The sequence below is a fragment of the Mastomys coucha genome, unplaced genomic scaffold (assembly GCF_008632895.1).
Source record: "Mastomys coucha isolate ucsf_1 unplaced genomic scaffold, UCSF_Mcou_1 pScaffold23, whole genome shotgun sequence".
Lineage (NCBI taxonomy): Eukaryota > Metazoa > Chordata > Mammalia > Rodentia > Muridae > Mastomys > Mastomys coucha.
Genome location: NW_022196906.1, coordinates 18,029,585 through 18,043,587, shown reverse-complemented (window position 1 = coordinate 18,043,587; position 14,003 = coordinate 18,029,585).

Here is a 14,003-nt window from a genome sequence, read left to right as displayed (position 1 = left end):
ATTGCTTATGCACATCAACCTCTCCCTCCAGACTTTGAGTCTGCAAAAGTTAAAAAAATAAATGCCTTATCCATCATAGAATATTTCACATGCAGGATAGTTGTCAAATGAGGTATTTTAGTTTAAGATTAGACAGTGTTCTCTCAATAACCTGATGGTATCTCAACAGGGAAGGTTCCCAGCTGCCATAGAGAACAGCTCTTTCACCTCCGATATTTAAGTTTCTAGAAGTTTTATTCATAGTTAATTCTTCTCTGGGTTCATTTTCTTTGCTTTAACCGTCAAGAGTGGCAAATCCCAGGTGGCAACTCCCATCATTCTACATTCCTGCATAATGACCCTTTCTCTCCACGCAGTGTTTCTGCATCATTTCTACAAGACCTGGAGACTGGTTTATGATGTATTGTGCCATAACTGCTTCTAGAAGGTGTATGGAACACTTCCTTCCAGAGTACAGCTTTCATCCCTACCCTTTCCATGTCCCTTCTAGCAAAACCCAGTTATTCTTCAAGGGAATTTAGGTAAAACTCCTGCACTATGGAGTATTTCAGATGTGTACATCACTGGAGAACATTTAATGTTAATAATCTTCTGGAAAACTCAGTGTGCGGTAAAGGGTCTTAGCATCCAGTACCTCTTCTCCATTTATTCTTTCTACCTGGAGACTTATTACTCAGGTTACAGAGAAGGACAGTCTCTAATCTTAACCATGGGTAGTGTCAAGAGACTATGTCCTGCATGGAATGTGTTGCTTTAATGTGTACCTTAAGGCCAGAAGAAAGAAACTGGGATTTTATTTGGAGGCCATTTTCTTGCATGTTAATGCTGGCATTTCTAAAGAAACTATTTATTTCTCTGACAACGAAATACCATCAGAAGCTTTGATGATTCAGATATATTTGGATATGCCATATAAATAATAAATAAACACACCAGCATCTCTGTCCAGTTCTATTAATAAAACATTGACTGTTTCTCAGTGACTAGCAGATTTTATGATGGATTCCACACAATGTTATTAAAAAAATCTTCTTTCATATTTGAACAAACATTCTTCACCTGTAATTTTAATAAGCAGGAAACTAAGGCCAATCTTCCTTGTCTTTGTTTGTGATGCTACAATGGGATACTACAGACAGGATAATTTATAAAGAACAGCAATTTATTTCTCATGGTTCTTGTTGGTATGTCAAAGATCCAGGTGTCATTAGCATGGCTTTCTAATGAGTGCTTCTTTGGGCCTCAAGATCAAGTCTTTTTGTCTCTTCCACAGGGAACAAACCCATTCTCCTGATAGGGAAGAAAAAACTGGGGAGCGAGGGAGAGAGCTTCCTTCAACCTTAAACAGTTTTACTCATGAGAGCTTAAGTGATGGCCTCATACTCTCTTAAAGGCCATTTTCTTTAAGAGTATTCTACTCAAGTTGGAAGCCCATCATTCATGCCACAGAACTTTAATTGCTGATGTCTTTAGGAGCATTTTAACTTTTTGACTGTAGGCTAGAGTCCTGGACATCATTGTGTTCTAGTGAAGAATTGCATTAACCTCCAGCAGAGTACCCAAATCTACATTAAAGCTTTATTACACACAGGCCTCAGTAACTCCCACATGTGGAGTTTTCCTGGTAATACCCAAAGGGAGAAAGCACATGAACATATTGAAGCACATACAGACCCTTGATTGTAGACAGGCTCAGTACTCTCTTAATCCTTAGTTCATGCTGATGACTGCAGTTTGTTCTAAAATCCAATGCACAAGTAGAATGGAGGGTATCAGACAAAAATATACTTAATATCACATACCAGACCTCTAATAAATGTGGTCCAATGGATATCAGTATCTCACTCTTTAACCTAGAGAAGAGCAATCAAGGGGTAATTCCATATTCAGAACTGTCGCCTTTAAAGCTGTACATGCTTAATTGATGAAGAAAAACAGATATCCTATAAGTAAACACAAAGGATGCTTTCAAGGCTTTGCTCTAACTATTGTGCTATTAGTTACTTCTATGAAAACAAAAAATTGGAACATTAAGTGATTAGAAACACACATGTAAATTAGAGTTTCCAAAATAAATCAGTAACAGAAGAGAATCCACAAAATAACAAACTATAAGCAACCACAAAATAAAAGATTGGAGGGGCTATGTGAGGGGAGACATGGACTGGAGGAGGGAGGGTGTGATTGGGATATAAAGTGAATAAATAAGTAAATAAATAAATAAATAAATGGAAAGGAAAAAGAAAAGAAAAGGAACCAAAAATAAAAAGAATCAAATAGCCAACTCTACTGTTAAGAGAGTCAGTGAATTAAGAGATTGTTTACTTGAATTGTGGTATATTCCCCTGTGGAAAGAAGAATGGAGAAAGCACACAGTTATTATTTTTCTCCAATGCTTCCACTGAGTTCCATTTGGCTGTCCCATGGGGCATTCTTGCCTCTCTTTACTGCACACACAAGTCTGGAACAAATCGTGCTCCCACCCAGTACCTTGAATCCTTTCTGAGAAGACAGCTTTCAGCAGAATTGTACCTTTTCCTTGTTTACAGCCATGGGTATATTTTTATTTGATATTTTATTTATTTACATTTCAAATGTTATCCCCTTTCCAAGTTTCCCCCTCTAGAAACCCTCTATTCCATCCCACCTCTCCCAGCTTCTATAAGGGTTCTCCTCCATCCACCCACACTCTCCTACCTTACTGCCCTGGCATTCCCTTACACCAGACCAAGGGCCTTTCCTCCTATTGATGCCAGACAAGAACATCCTCTACTACATATGCAGCTGGAGCCATGGATCATTCCATGTGTACTCTTTAGTTGATGGTATAATCCCTGGAATCTCTGGAGGGAGGAGCATGTCTGGTTGATTGATATTGATGTTCTTCCTATGGGGTTGCAAACCTCTTCAGTTCCTTTAGTCCTATAACTCCTCCACTGGGGTCCCTGTGCTCAGTCCTATGGTTGGCTTACAAGCATCTGCCTCTGTATTTGTCAGGTTCTCACAGAGCCTCTCAGGAGACAGCTATATCAGGCTCTTGTCAGCAAGAGCTTCTTTGCATCCACAACAGTGTCTGGGTTTGGTGTCTGTATATGGGATGGATCTCCAGGTGGGAGATCCATTGGATGGCATTTCTTCTTTTTTGTAAAATTTATAGGCCTGTAAATAACTATATAGCATTATCAGCACTCATTTTGGCTTTTGTATCTCTCTCTATGTGTTTGTGTGTGTTTTCTTTCAAGCTGGTTCTTTTGTTGAAAATAGATTATTTTCTCATACAGTATACCTTGATTATAGTTTCTCCTCCATCTGCTCCTCCAAGTTCTTCCCCACTTCCCTTAAACACTGGATCTATTCTCTTTCTGTATCTTATTAGACAAGAACAGAATTTCAAGAGATAGCAAACAAACATGACAAAACAAAACATAATAGGATAAAGCAAAAATCATCATATCAGAGTTGGACAATGCAATCTAACAGAAGGTAAATAATCCTAAGAGCAGTTATAAGACTCAGAGACCCACTTGTCCTCATACTCAGGTTTCCCTGAAAAATAGTAAGCTAAAAGCTATTTTATATATAGATGTATATATACATGTACATGTGTATATATATATATATATATATATATATATATATATATATATATATATGGGACTGACCTATGAGTATAGAATATATATGTATGTATATATTCTAATTAATTCTAATATATATGTATGTGTATATGTAATGTATCAGTAGTGTTTTATTTTACTCTAGTACTTGGTCATCCAAGTAGTGTTGTGTCTGAGTTTTATCTCATGAAATTGGACTTAAATCTGACATTGATTGTATAAATATACATATGTATGTATACATGCATACATACTACATACACATATATACACGGAGGACCTGGTACAGACAGGTGTAGGCCCTGTGCTTGCTGCTTCAGTCTCTGTGGGCTCATATGTTGATTGAGAGCTTGGTCCTCCTGGTATCCCCCATCTCCTCTGGCTCTTGCACTCTTTCTGCTTTCTCTTCCATGGGGTTCCCTGAGCTCTGATGGGAGGAGTTTGATACAGACAGCCCATTTAGATTATCTCTTTTTGTAACTTCTGACAGTGGGAGTCTGTACTTGTTTCCATCTGATTCCAGAGTAAACTTCTCTGATTATGCCTGGATAAGGGACTGATCTATGAATATAGAATATATATGTATACATAAATTCTAATTAATTCTAATATATATATATATATATATATATATATATATTTGTGTGTATATGTATATGTAATGTACCAGTATTATTTTGTTTTACCCTAGATTTCTAGGGTACCTTGCCTTTGGTACTTTGTCACCCAAGCAGTGTTGTGTCTGAGTTCCATCTCATGGAATTGGACTTATGCCACCATTGGCCTGGCATATCTTGCAAACACAACAGATTTTAGGTCAAAGGTTTTGTGGCTGGGCTGGCGTTTACATTTTTTTCTTTTGGTAACCTGTAGTGTAGCTTTCCACACCCAAGGTTTTAGAACATAGGGTGAAGACTCTATGTAGTCACCAGCTGAACTTTTCTATGTACAATGAATTGTGTGGGTGTTGTCCTCATGAATGGTGCCCTGTGTCAGGTTGCAGAGAGCAGAATAGAAACAGCATAGTTGTTTGGGAATTTTCATGTGATCCCCTTGACTAACAACTCAATTGGATGTAATCCAGTCCTGCTACTGAAAGGAGAGATGGCCAGTAGGGACTCCATGTCCAACATTATTAGGGGATTTCATTAGGATCACTTTCATATATTTTATGAATCTTCTACTGCACTAGGTTTCCACATGCCTTAAATGACTCTCCATTTCAAATCTCTCCCTGTACTCTTTCCCTCTTTCTTATTTTTTCTTCCCCTTCCCCAACTGATCTTCCCTTTCTCCTCCCCATCCACCTCCATGTTTACCAGATCTATTCTATTTCTCTGTCTCAGAGAGATCCATATGTCCACTCTAGATACTTCTTCCATACCTAACTTTTTTGGGTCTACAGATTATAACTTGGTTATCACATACTTAATATCTAATATACACATCTAAATAGATACATAGCATCTTTATCTTTCTGGATGTGGGTTACTTCACTCAGTATGATTTTCTTTTCTAGTTCCAACTATTTGCCTGCAAATTTCATGGTGTCAGTTTTTTAACAGTTGAGTATTATTCTATTGTGTAAATATAGCATACCTTATTTATCCATTTATTAATTGTGGGACATGTAGGTTGTTTTCTATCTCTGGTTACTATGAATACTTCTACAATGAACATGGTTGAACATGTGTCCTAGTGGTAAGATGGAGTGACCTTCGGTTATATACAGGACATATAGCTCGATCTAGAAATTGATTGATTTCCAATCTTCTGAGGAAATGCTATCCTATTTTTAATGGTTGTAAAATTTTCCACTTTCATAAGCCATGGCAGAGTGTTCAACTTGTTCCACATCCTTGCCTGCATGAGCTGTCATTTGTGATTTTTATTTTAACCATCTGACAGGTGTAAGATGGAATCTCAATATAGTTTTGATTTGCACTTCCCTGATGGCTAAGGATGTTGAACATTTTTTAAAGAGCATTTCTCAGATATTTCAGTTCCCTATATTTGAGATTTCTCTGGTTATATCTGTACTTCATTTTAAACTGGATTATTTGTGGAGTTTGATATATAGTTTCTTTAAAAGTTTAATATATTTTGAATATTAGTCCTCCATCAGATATGGAGTTCTTAAAATACTTTGTCATTCTGTAGGCTGTTTATTTGTCTGGTTGATGGTGTCTTTTGATTTACAAAAGCTTTTCAGTCTCACAAGATCCCATTTATTAGTATCTTAGTTCCTGCACTATTGGTGTTCAATTCAAAGTCTCTTCCTGTGCCAGTGCATTTAAGGCCATTCCTGATTTTATCTTCTGTCCCATTTAGGATCTGATTTCATGTTGAGGTCTTTGATCCACTTGGACTTGAGTTTAATACAGGGTGATAAGTATGAATCTATTTCCACTTTTCTACATGCAGATACCCAATTAGGCCAGCACCATTCGTTGAAGATGCTGTCTGTTTTCCAGTATATATTTCTTGCTTCTTTATAAAATAAAAATCAAGTACCCACCATATATTTGCGGATTAATGTATAGGTTTTCAATTCAATTTCATTGATTGCATGTCTATACTATGCAAATACCAGCTTTTATTACCATATTGATAATTAGTGTTCTTTTTACTATGTTATTATGCTATTACTATATTGTTGTTGCTAAGGTTCTGTAGTATGACTTGGAATTAGGAGAGATGAGGCTCTCAGCAGATCTTTTAGTTTTGAGGGCTGTTTTAGCTATCGTGGTTTTTTGTTTGTTTGTTTTTGTTTGTTTTCATATAAAGTTGATAATTGTCTCTTCCAAGATCTTTGAAGAATTGTGTTAGACGTTTGAGGAGGAATGCATTGAATCTGTAGATTGCTTTTGAAAGGGTGGCCATTTTTAGTATGTTATTGATCTAAGAGCATGAAAGATCATTCAATCTTCTGATATCTTATTCAATTTCTTTCTTCAAAGACTTGACTTTATCACACAAGTCTTTTGCTTCTTTTTTTCTTTGGCTTTCCTTTTTGCTTTATTAAAATTTTATTTGATGCTATTATTTTCCTTATATTTTTCTCAGTATTTTTTCTTGCTATATAGGAGAGAGAGTGATTTTTGTGAGTTAAATTTGTGTCTAGCTACTGTTCTGAAAGGGTTTATCAACTGGAGGACTTTCCTGGTGTAATTTTTTATGTACAGAATAATATCATATGCAAATAATGATATTTTCACTTCTTGCATTCTTATTTGCATCCCTTTGATCTCCTTCAGTTGCCTTGATGCTCTAGCTAAGACTTCAATTATTATATTGACTAGATATGAAGGTATTATACAGACTTGCTCTGATTTTAGTGGAATTGCTTTGATTTTTTTCTCCATTTAATTTGATGTTGTCTATAGGTATACTGTAAATTTTCTTTATTGTGTTTTGCTATGTCCCTTGTATTTATAGTCTCTCCAGTATTTTTATTATGAAGAAATATTGGATGATGTTAAAGGCCTTTTCTGTATCCTATGATATGATCATGTTGACTTTTTTTTCCTTTCAGTTTGTTTTCATGCTGGATTATTACACTTATTGTCCATATATTGAACCATCCCTGCATCTGTGTGATGAAATGTAATCATGATAAATGGTCTTTTAGACTAGGTTGACAAGTTTTTTAATGATTATTTTCCATCTATGTTCATAGAAAATGTTCTATAATTATATTTCTTTTTTGAATCTGTATGTCGCTTGTGTATCAGGCTTCATAAACTGAGTTGGGCAATGTTTCTTCTGTTTGTATTTTTGAAATAGTTCAAGAACTATTGGAGTTAACTATTCTTTGAAAGTCTGGTAGAATTCTGGGCTAAACCATCTGGACCTGGGCTTTTGGGGGAGGTGTGCATTTAATGGATGCTTCTATTTCACTGTGGGTTACAGGTCTACTTAAATTGTTTATCTGATTTTAATTTAACTTTGGTAAGTAGTACATATAAGGAAAATTATTCATTTCATTAAGATTTTTCAATTCTGTGGAATATAGATTTGTAAAGGGTATACTTGTGTTTCTATGGATTTCCTTTGTATCTGTTGTTATGTCCTACTTTTCATTTCTTTCTTCTTTTCTTTTTTAATTTGGATCTTCTTTCTCCACATTTTAGTTTGATTATTTTTTCTAATTTGTTAATTTTCTTAAAATTTAAAAATCTGTTCTTTGTTTTATTGATTCTTTGTATTATTTTCTTTGTTTCTGTTTTATTAATTTCAGTCCTGAGTTTTGATTATTTCTTCCCATCTATTCTTCTTGGATATAGTTTCCTTTTTTTGTTCTAAAACTTTCTGGTGTGCTACTAAGTTGGTAGTATGAGGTATTTCCAGCTTTTTGTTTGTTTATTATTTTGTTTTGTTTTGCTTGTTTCAATGTAGACACTTACTGCTAAGACTTTGCCTCTTCAAACCATCTGTGTTGTGTCTCAATAGGTTTGGGCATGTCGTGAATTAATTTTAATTGAATTCTAGAAATTTTTCATTTCTTTCTCTATTTCTGTGTTGACTCATTTTTCATTTAGTACAGAGTAGATCAGTCTCCATTAGTTTGTATGCTTCTTGTTGTTTCTGTTGTTGTTGATATTTAAATTTAATCAAAGAAGGTCTGATAGGATTCAGGAGGACTTGTAATTTTCTTCTATCTTTTGAGTTTTCTATGTATCAGAGAATATGGTCAATTTTGGAGAGGGTTTATGTGTTTGTGTTTAAGTAAAATGATCTATAAATATCTAGTAGGTTCATTTGGTTTATAATTTCTGTTGTGCTAATATTTTTTTTTTTAATTTTTGACTGGATGATTTGTATATTGGTAAAAGTAAGGTATTGAAGTCTCCTACTATAAGTGAGGGTCAATGTGATTTAAACTATAGTAGTGGTGTTTTTTGTTTTTATTTATTTATTTATTTATTTATTTATTTATTTATTCTTAACAAACTTGGGTGCCTTTGTGTTTGGGACATAGATGTTAAGAAGTGAAATGTCATCTTTTCCTTTGATGAGGACAGAGTGTCCTTTCCTCTTTTTATTAGTTTTGGTTTGGAGTCAATTTTGTTAGACATTAGAATAGCTACACCATCTTGGTTCTTAGGTCTATTTGCTAACGGTATCTTTTTCCAACATTTTACCCTAGAGGTAGTGTTTATTCTTGATGTTGAGGTGTATTTTTTGGATGCAATAGAAGGAAGAGCCAAATTTTAGCATCTATTCTCTTAGTGTCATTTTATTGGGGAAATGAGACCACTGACACTGAAAGATAGCCATTCCTCTGTTGAGGAACATCTGGGTTGTTTCCAATTTGTAGCTATTATAAATAATGCTGCTATGAACATTGTGGAGCATGTGTCCTTACCACATGTTAGAACATCTTCTGGGTATATGCCCAGGAGGGGTATAGCTGCGTCTTCAGGTAGTACTATGTCCAATTTCTGGAGGAACCTCCAAAATGATTTCCAGAATGGTTGTACCAGCTTACAATCCCACCAGCAATGAAGGAGTGTTCCTCTTTCTCCACAACCTCTCCAGCATCTGCTGTCACCTGAGTTTTTTATCCTAGCCATTCTGACTGGTGTGAGGTGGAATCTCAGGGTTGTTTTGATTTGTATTTCCCTGATGACTGAGGATGTTGAACATTTCTTTAGGTGCTTCTCATCCATTCAGTATTCCTCAGTTGAGAATACTTTGTTTAGCTCTGTACCCCATTTTAATAGGATTATTTGGTTCTCTGGAGTTTAACTTCTTGAGTTCTTTGTATATATTGGATATTAGCCCTCTATCAGATATAGGATTGGTAAAGATCTTTTCCCAATTTTTTGGTTGCGATTTTGTTCTACTGACAGTGTCTTTTGCCTTACAGAAGTTTTGCAACTTTATGAGGTCCCATTTGTCAATTCTTGATCTTAGAGTATAAGCTATTGGTGTTCTGTTCAGGTAATTTTCCCCTGTGCCCATGTGCTCGAGGCTCTTCCCCACTTTCTTTTCTATTAGTTTGAGTGTATCTGGTTTTATGTGGAGGTCCTTGACCCACTTGGACTTGAGCTTTGTACAAGGAGATAAAAATGGATTGATTTATATTTTTCTACATGCTAATCACCAGTTGAGCCAGTAACATTTGTTGAAAATACTGTCTTTTTTCCACTGGATGGTTTTGGCTCCTTTGTCAAAGATCAAGTGGCCATAGGTTTGTGGATTCATTTCTGGGTCTTCAATTCTATTCCATTGAGCTACCTGCCTGGCACTGTATCAATATCATGCACTTTTTAATCACAATTGCTCTGTAGTACAGCTTGAGGTCCAGGATGGTGATTCCACCAGAGGTTCCTTTATTGTTGAGAATAGTTTTGGCTATCCTGGGTTTTTTGTTATTCCAGATGAATTTACTAATTGCTCTTTCTAAGTATGTGAAGAAGTTGGAATTTTGATGAGGATTGCATTGAATTTGTAAATTGCTTTCAGTAAGATGGCCATTATTACTATGTTAATCCTGCCAATCCATGAGCATGGGAGATCTTTCCATTTTCTGAGATCTTCTTCAATTTCTTTCTTCAGAGACTTGAAGTTTTTGTCAAACAGATCTTTTACTTGCTTAGTTAGACTCACACCAAGTACTACTCAGTGATTAAAAGTAATGAAGTTATGAAATTCTTGAGGAAATGGATAGATCTGGAGAATATCATCCTGAGTGAGATAACCCAATCACAAAAGAACACACATGGTATGCATTCTCTGATAAGTGGATATTAGCCCAGAAGATCAGAATACACAAAGTACATTCCACAAACCACAGGAAAGTCAAGAAAAAGCAAGACCACAGTGTGGATACTTTCTTCCTTCTTAAAAGGGGGAACAAAATACCCATGGAAGGAGTTGCAGAGACTAACTATGGAGCAGAGACTGAAGGAAGAATAATCCAGAGACTGGTCCAACTGGGAATCCTTCCCATATTCAATCATCAAATCTAGACACTATTGTGGATACCAGCAAGTGCTGGATGACAGGATCTTGATATAGCTGTCTCCTGAGAGGCTGTGACAGTGCCTGACTAATACAGAACCAGAGGCTCACATCCATCCATTGGACTGAGTACAGGGTTCCCAATGAAGGAGCCCCAAGGAGCTGAACGGCTTGCAGCCCCTTAGGACAAACAGCAATATGAACTACCTAGTACCCTCAGAACTCCCAGTGACTAAAACACCAATCAAAGAGTACACATAGTGGGACTAATGGTTCTGGTAGCATATGTATAGCAGAGAACGGCCAAGTCGGTCATCAATGGGAGGAGAGGCCCTTTGCCCTATGAAGGTTCTATGCCCCAGTGTAGGGGAATGCCAGGGCCAGTAAGCAGGAGAGGGTGGGGTGGTAAGCAGCGAGAGTGGGGAGGGAACAGGGGTTTGTTTGTGTTTTTGCTTTTTACTTTATTTCTTTTATATTTTTTCTTTTTCTTTTGGAGGGAAACCTGGGAAAGGAGATATTGTATAGCATGTAAATAAAGAAGACATCTACCTTCTGGTCTGTCTGGGCTGGGGTCCAGAGCAGACCTTGGGTGCAAGCTCTGCAGCCAGTCCCACAACACACAGAGAAAGCCCCAATCCCAGGTGATCTAACAAGCCCAGGATCTCAGGATCACAGGATCACAGAAACAGCTTGTCTCTGAGGAGTTCTGACACAACCAGGATCACAAGAAAGTCAGGCTCCAGTCAGATTTAGCAAGGGCAGGTAGCACTAGAGTTAACCAGATATTGGGGGTCAAGCGTAAGAAAATAAACAACACAAATCAAGGTCACTTGCCAGCATCTGAACCCAATTCTCCCTCCATAGCAAGTCCTGGACACACCATCACACTGGAAAAGCAAGATTCAGATCTAAAATCAATTATCATGAAGATGATACAGGACCTTAAGAAAGACATAAATAGCACCCTCAAAGAAATACAGGAGAACACAGGTAAAGAGCTAGAAGCTCTTAAAGAGGAAACACAAAAATCCCTTAAAGAACTACAGGAAAACACAATAAAACAGCTGAAGGAAATGAGCAAAACCATCCAGAATCTATATATGGAAATAGAAACAATAAGGAAATCAGAAAGAAAGACAACCCTGGAGATACAAAACCTAGGAAAGAAATCAAGAGACAAACATCACCAACAGAATGCAAGATATAGAAGAGAGAATCTCAGAGAGGAGACACCTTAGAAAACATTGACACAACAGTCAAAGAAAATGCAAAAAACAAAAAGCTCCTAACCCAAAACATCCAGGAAATCCAGGACACACTGAGAAGACCAAACCTAAGGATAATAGGTATAGAAGAGAGTGAAGACTCCCAATGTAATGGGCCAGTAAATATCTTCAACAAAATTATAGAAGAAAACTTCCCTAACCTAAAGAAAGAGATGCCCATGAACATACAAGAAGCCTACAGAACTCCAAATAGACTGGACCAGAAAAGAAATTCCTCCCATCACCTAATAATCAAAACACCAAATGCACTAAACAAAGAAAGAATTTTAAAAGCAGTAAGGGAAAAAAGGCAAGTAATATATAAAGGCAGGCCTATCAGAATTACACCAGACTTCTCACCAGAGACTATGAAAGCTAGAAGATCTTGGGCAGATGTTATATAGACCCTACAAGAACACAAATGCCAGTCCAGGCTACTATGCCCAGCAAAACTCTCAATTACCATAGATGGAGAAAACAAGATATTCCATGACAAAACAAAATTTACACAATATCTTTCCACAAATCCATCCCTACAAAGGATAATAGATGGAAAACATCAACATAAGGAGCAAAACTACACCCTAGAAGAAACAAGAAGGTAATCTTTCACCAAATCCACACAAACCTAATTCCATCTTTTACAACAAAATCAACAAGAAGTGACAATTACTTTTTCTTAATATATTAATTTGAAAATTAATATTACCAATGTATCCTAATCGATTGAAATCCAATAATATGAGGGATTAGAAATTTGTTGATTGTCATCCATTGGTCTCTCTAATTTGGTAATTGGAGAAATAGGTCCAACATTGTACAATCTATATACACTGTCAGCTTGTATGTTTGTGACAGTCTCTGGCTGTGTACAACATAAGGGTCTTGAAATCTTGCTTCTCCTTTCTCAGCCTCTCTATTAGTAATATTGTTTATTTCATGGTTTTATGCTATACTATGGTTTTCAGAACAGCTTATACATTTCAAAAGTATTTATATACCCAAAAGTAACATAGACGATTAAATAGGGAGGTGGCTTGTAAGAAAACAACAAAGTGAGACTGAATGCTTTGCTTGACATTTGTAACTCTTGTATCAAGTTTGAAGAAGAGGACTTTATAAGTTACTCTTTCTCTGAGATGAATGCTTTTCCAAATTATCACAACTAATGAACCAAATTCTTACCCTCACTTAATGTCTGTTCCACCCTCCAAACAGAACCATTGTTCATTGAAACAGTTGGTGAGTGACTTTATGGATAGACCATCTTAATACCTATACCCTTTCTTAAATGAATGTAACCTGTCCTCTGTGAGCAGAGAATGAAGTCACTCACTCAAGTCAAGTAGCTTTGACCATAGTAGGAAGTCTGTATCCAAAAATCGAGCCTACAATTCATTTCTTGGTGCAGCAGAACTATCAACTCTCAGCTTAGCTACGATGGAGGTAAAATCCTTTGCTGATGTGAGCTTGTGGTCATCGAAATACAGCCTTATTACAATGAAATCCAATGTCTAAAAATTGTTCTTATTTTGGACTTGTACCACAGTAAGAGCCAAGATTTTAAACTCTACTAAATACAAAACAAACCAAAAGACTTTATATACTCATGTTCATTTAAGAAAATACTAGTAGTGATGTATTATTCTTAAGTATACAGTTAATATGTTTGGAGTTATTTAAAATTTATATTGAGAAAAATGTATTTTCACTATTGCTGTAGATGAGCATCTACGTAAGACTGTTAAATTGATTGTTGTTTTATATCAAACAACTTTTATAATACTTATTTTTATTATTATAATATTTTATAAATTTTATGGAATATGACAAAAAAGATATTGTAGGTATTGAAGGGGGGTCTCTGGGAGGAGTTGGGGTACAAAAGGGAAAGAAGAATGTGATTCAATTCTATTTAATTAAAAAATATTTTTAAATGTTAATGAATTCAGATAAATTGAAATCATGTAATTTTTCTCATCATAGTGCAATAAAAGTTTTTTTAAAAAAAGAGAAAACATCTAATAAAAAAAACGATACCAATGATTGCTGTTATTTTCTTGTTGTTGTTGTTGCTACTATTGTTCTTATTAATGGTGGTGGTGGTAGTGTCAGGTGTGTGTGTGTGTGTGTGTGTGTGTGTGTGTGTGTG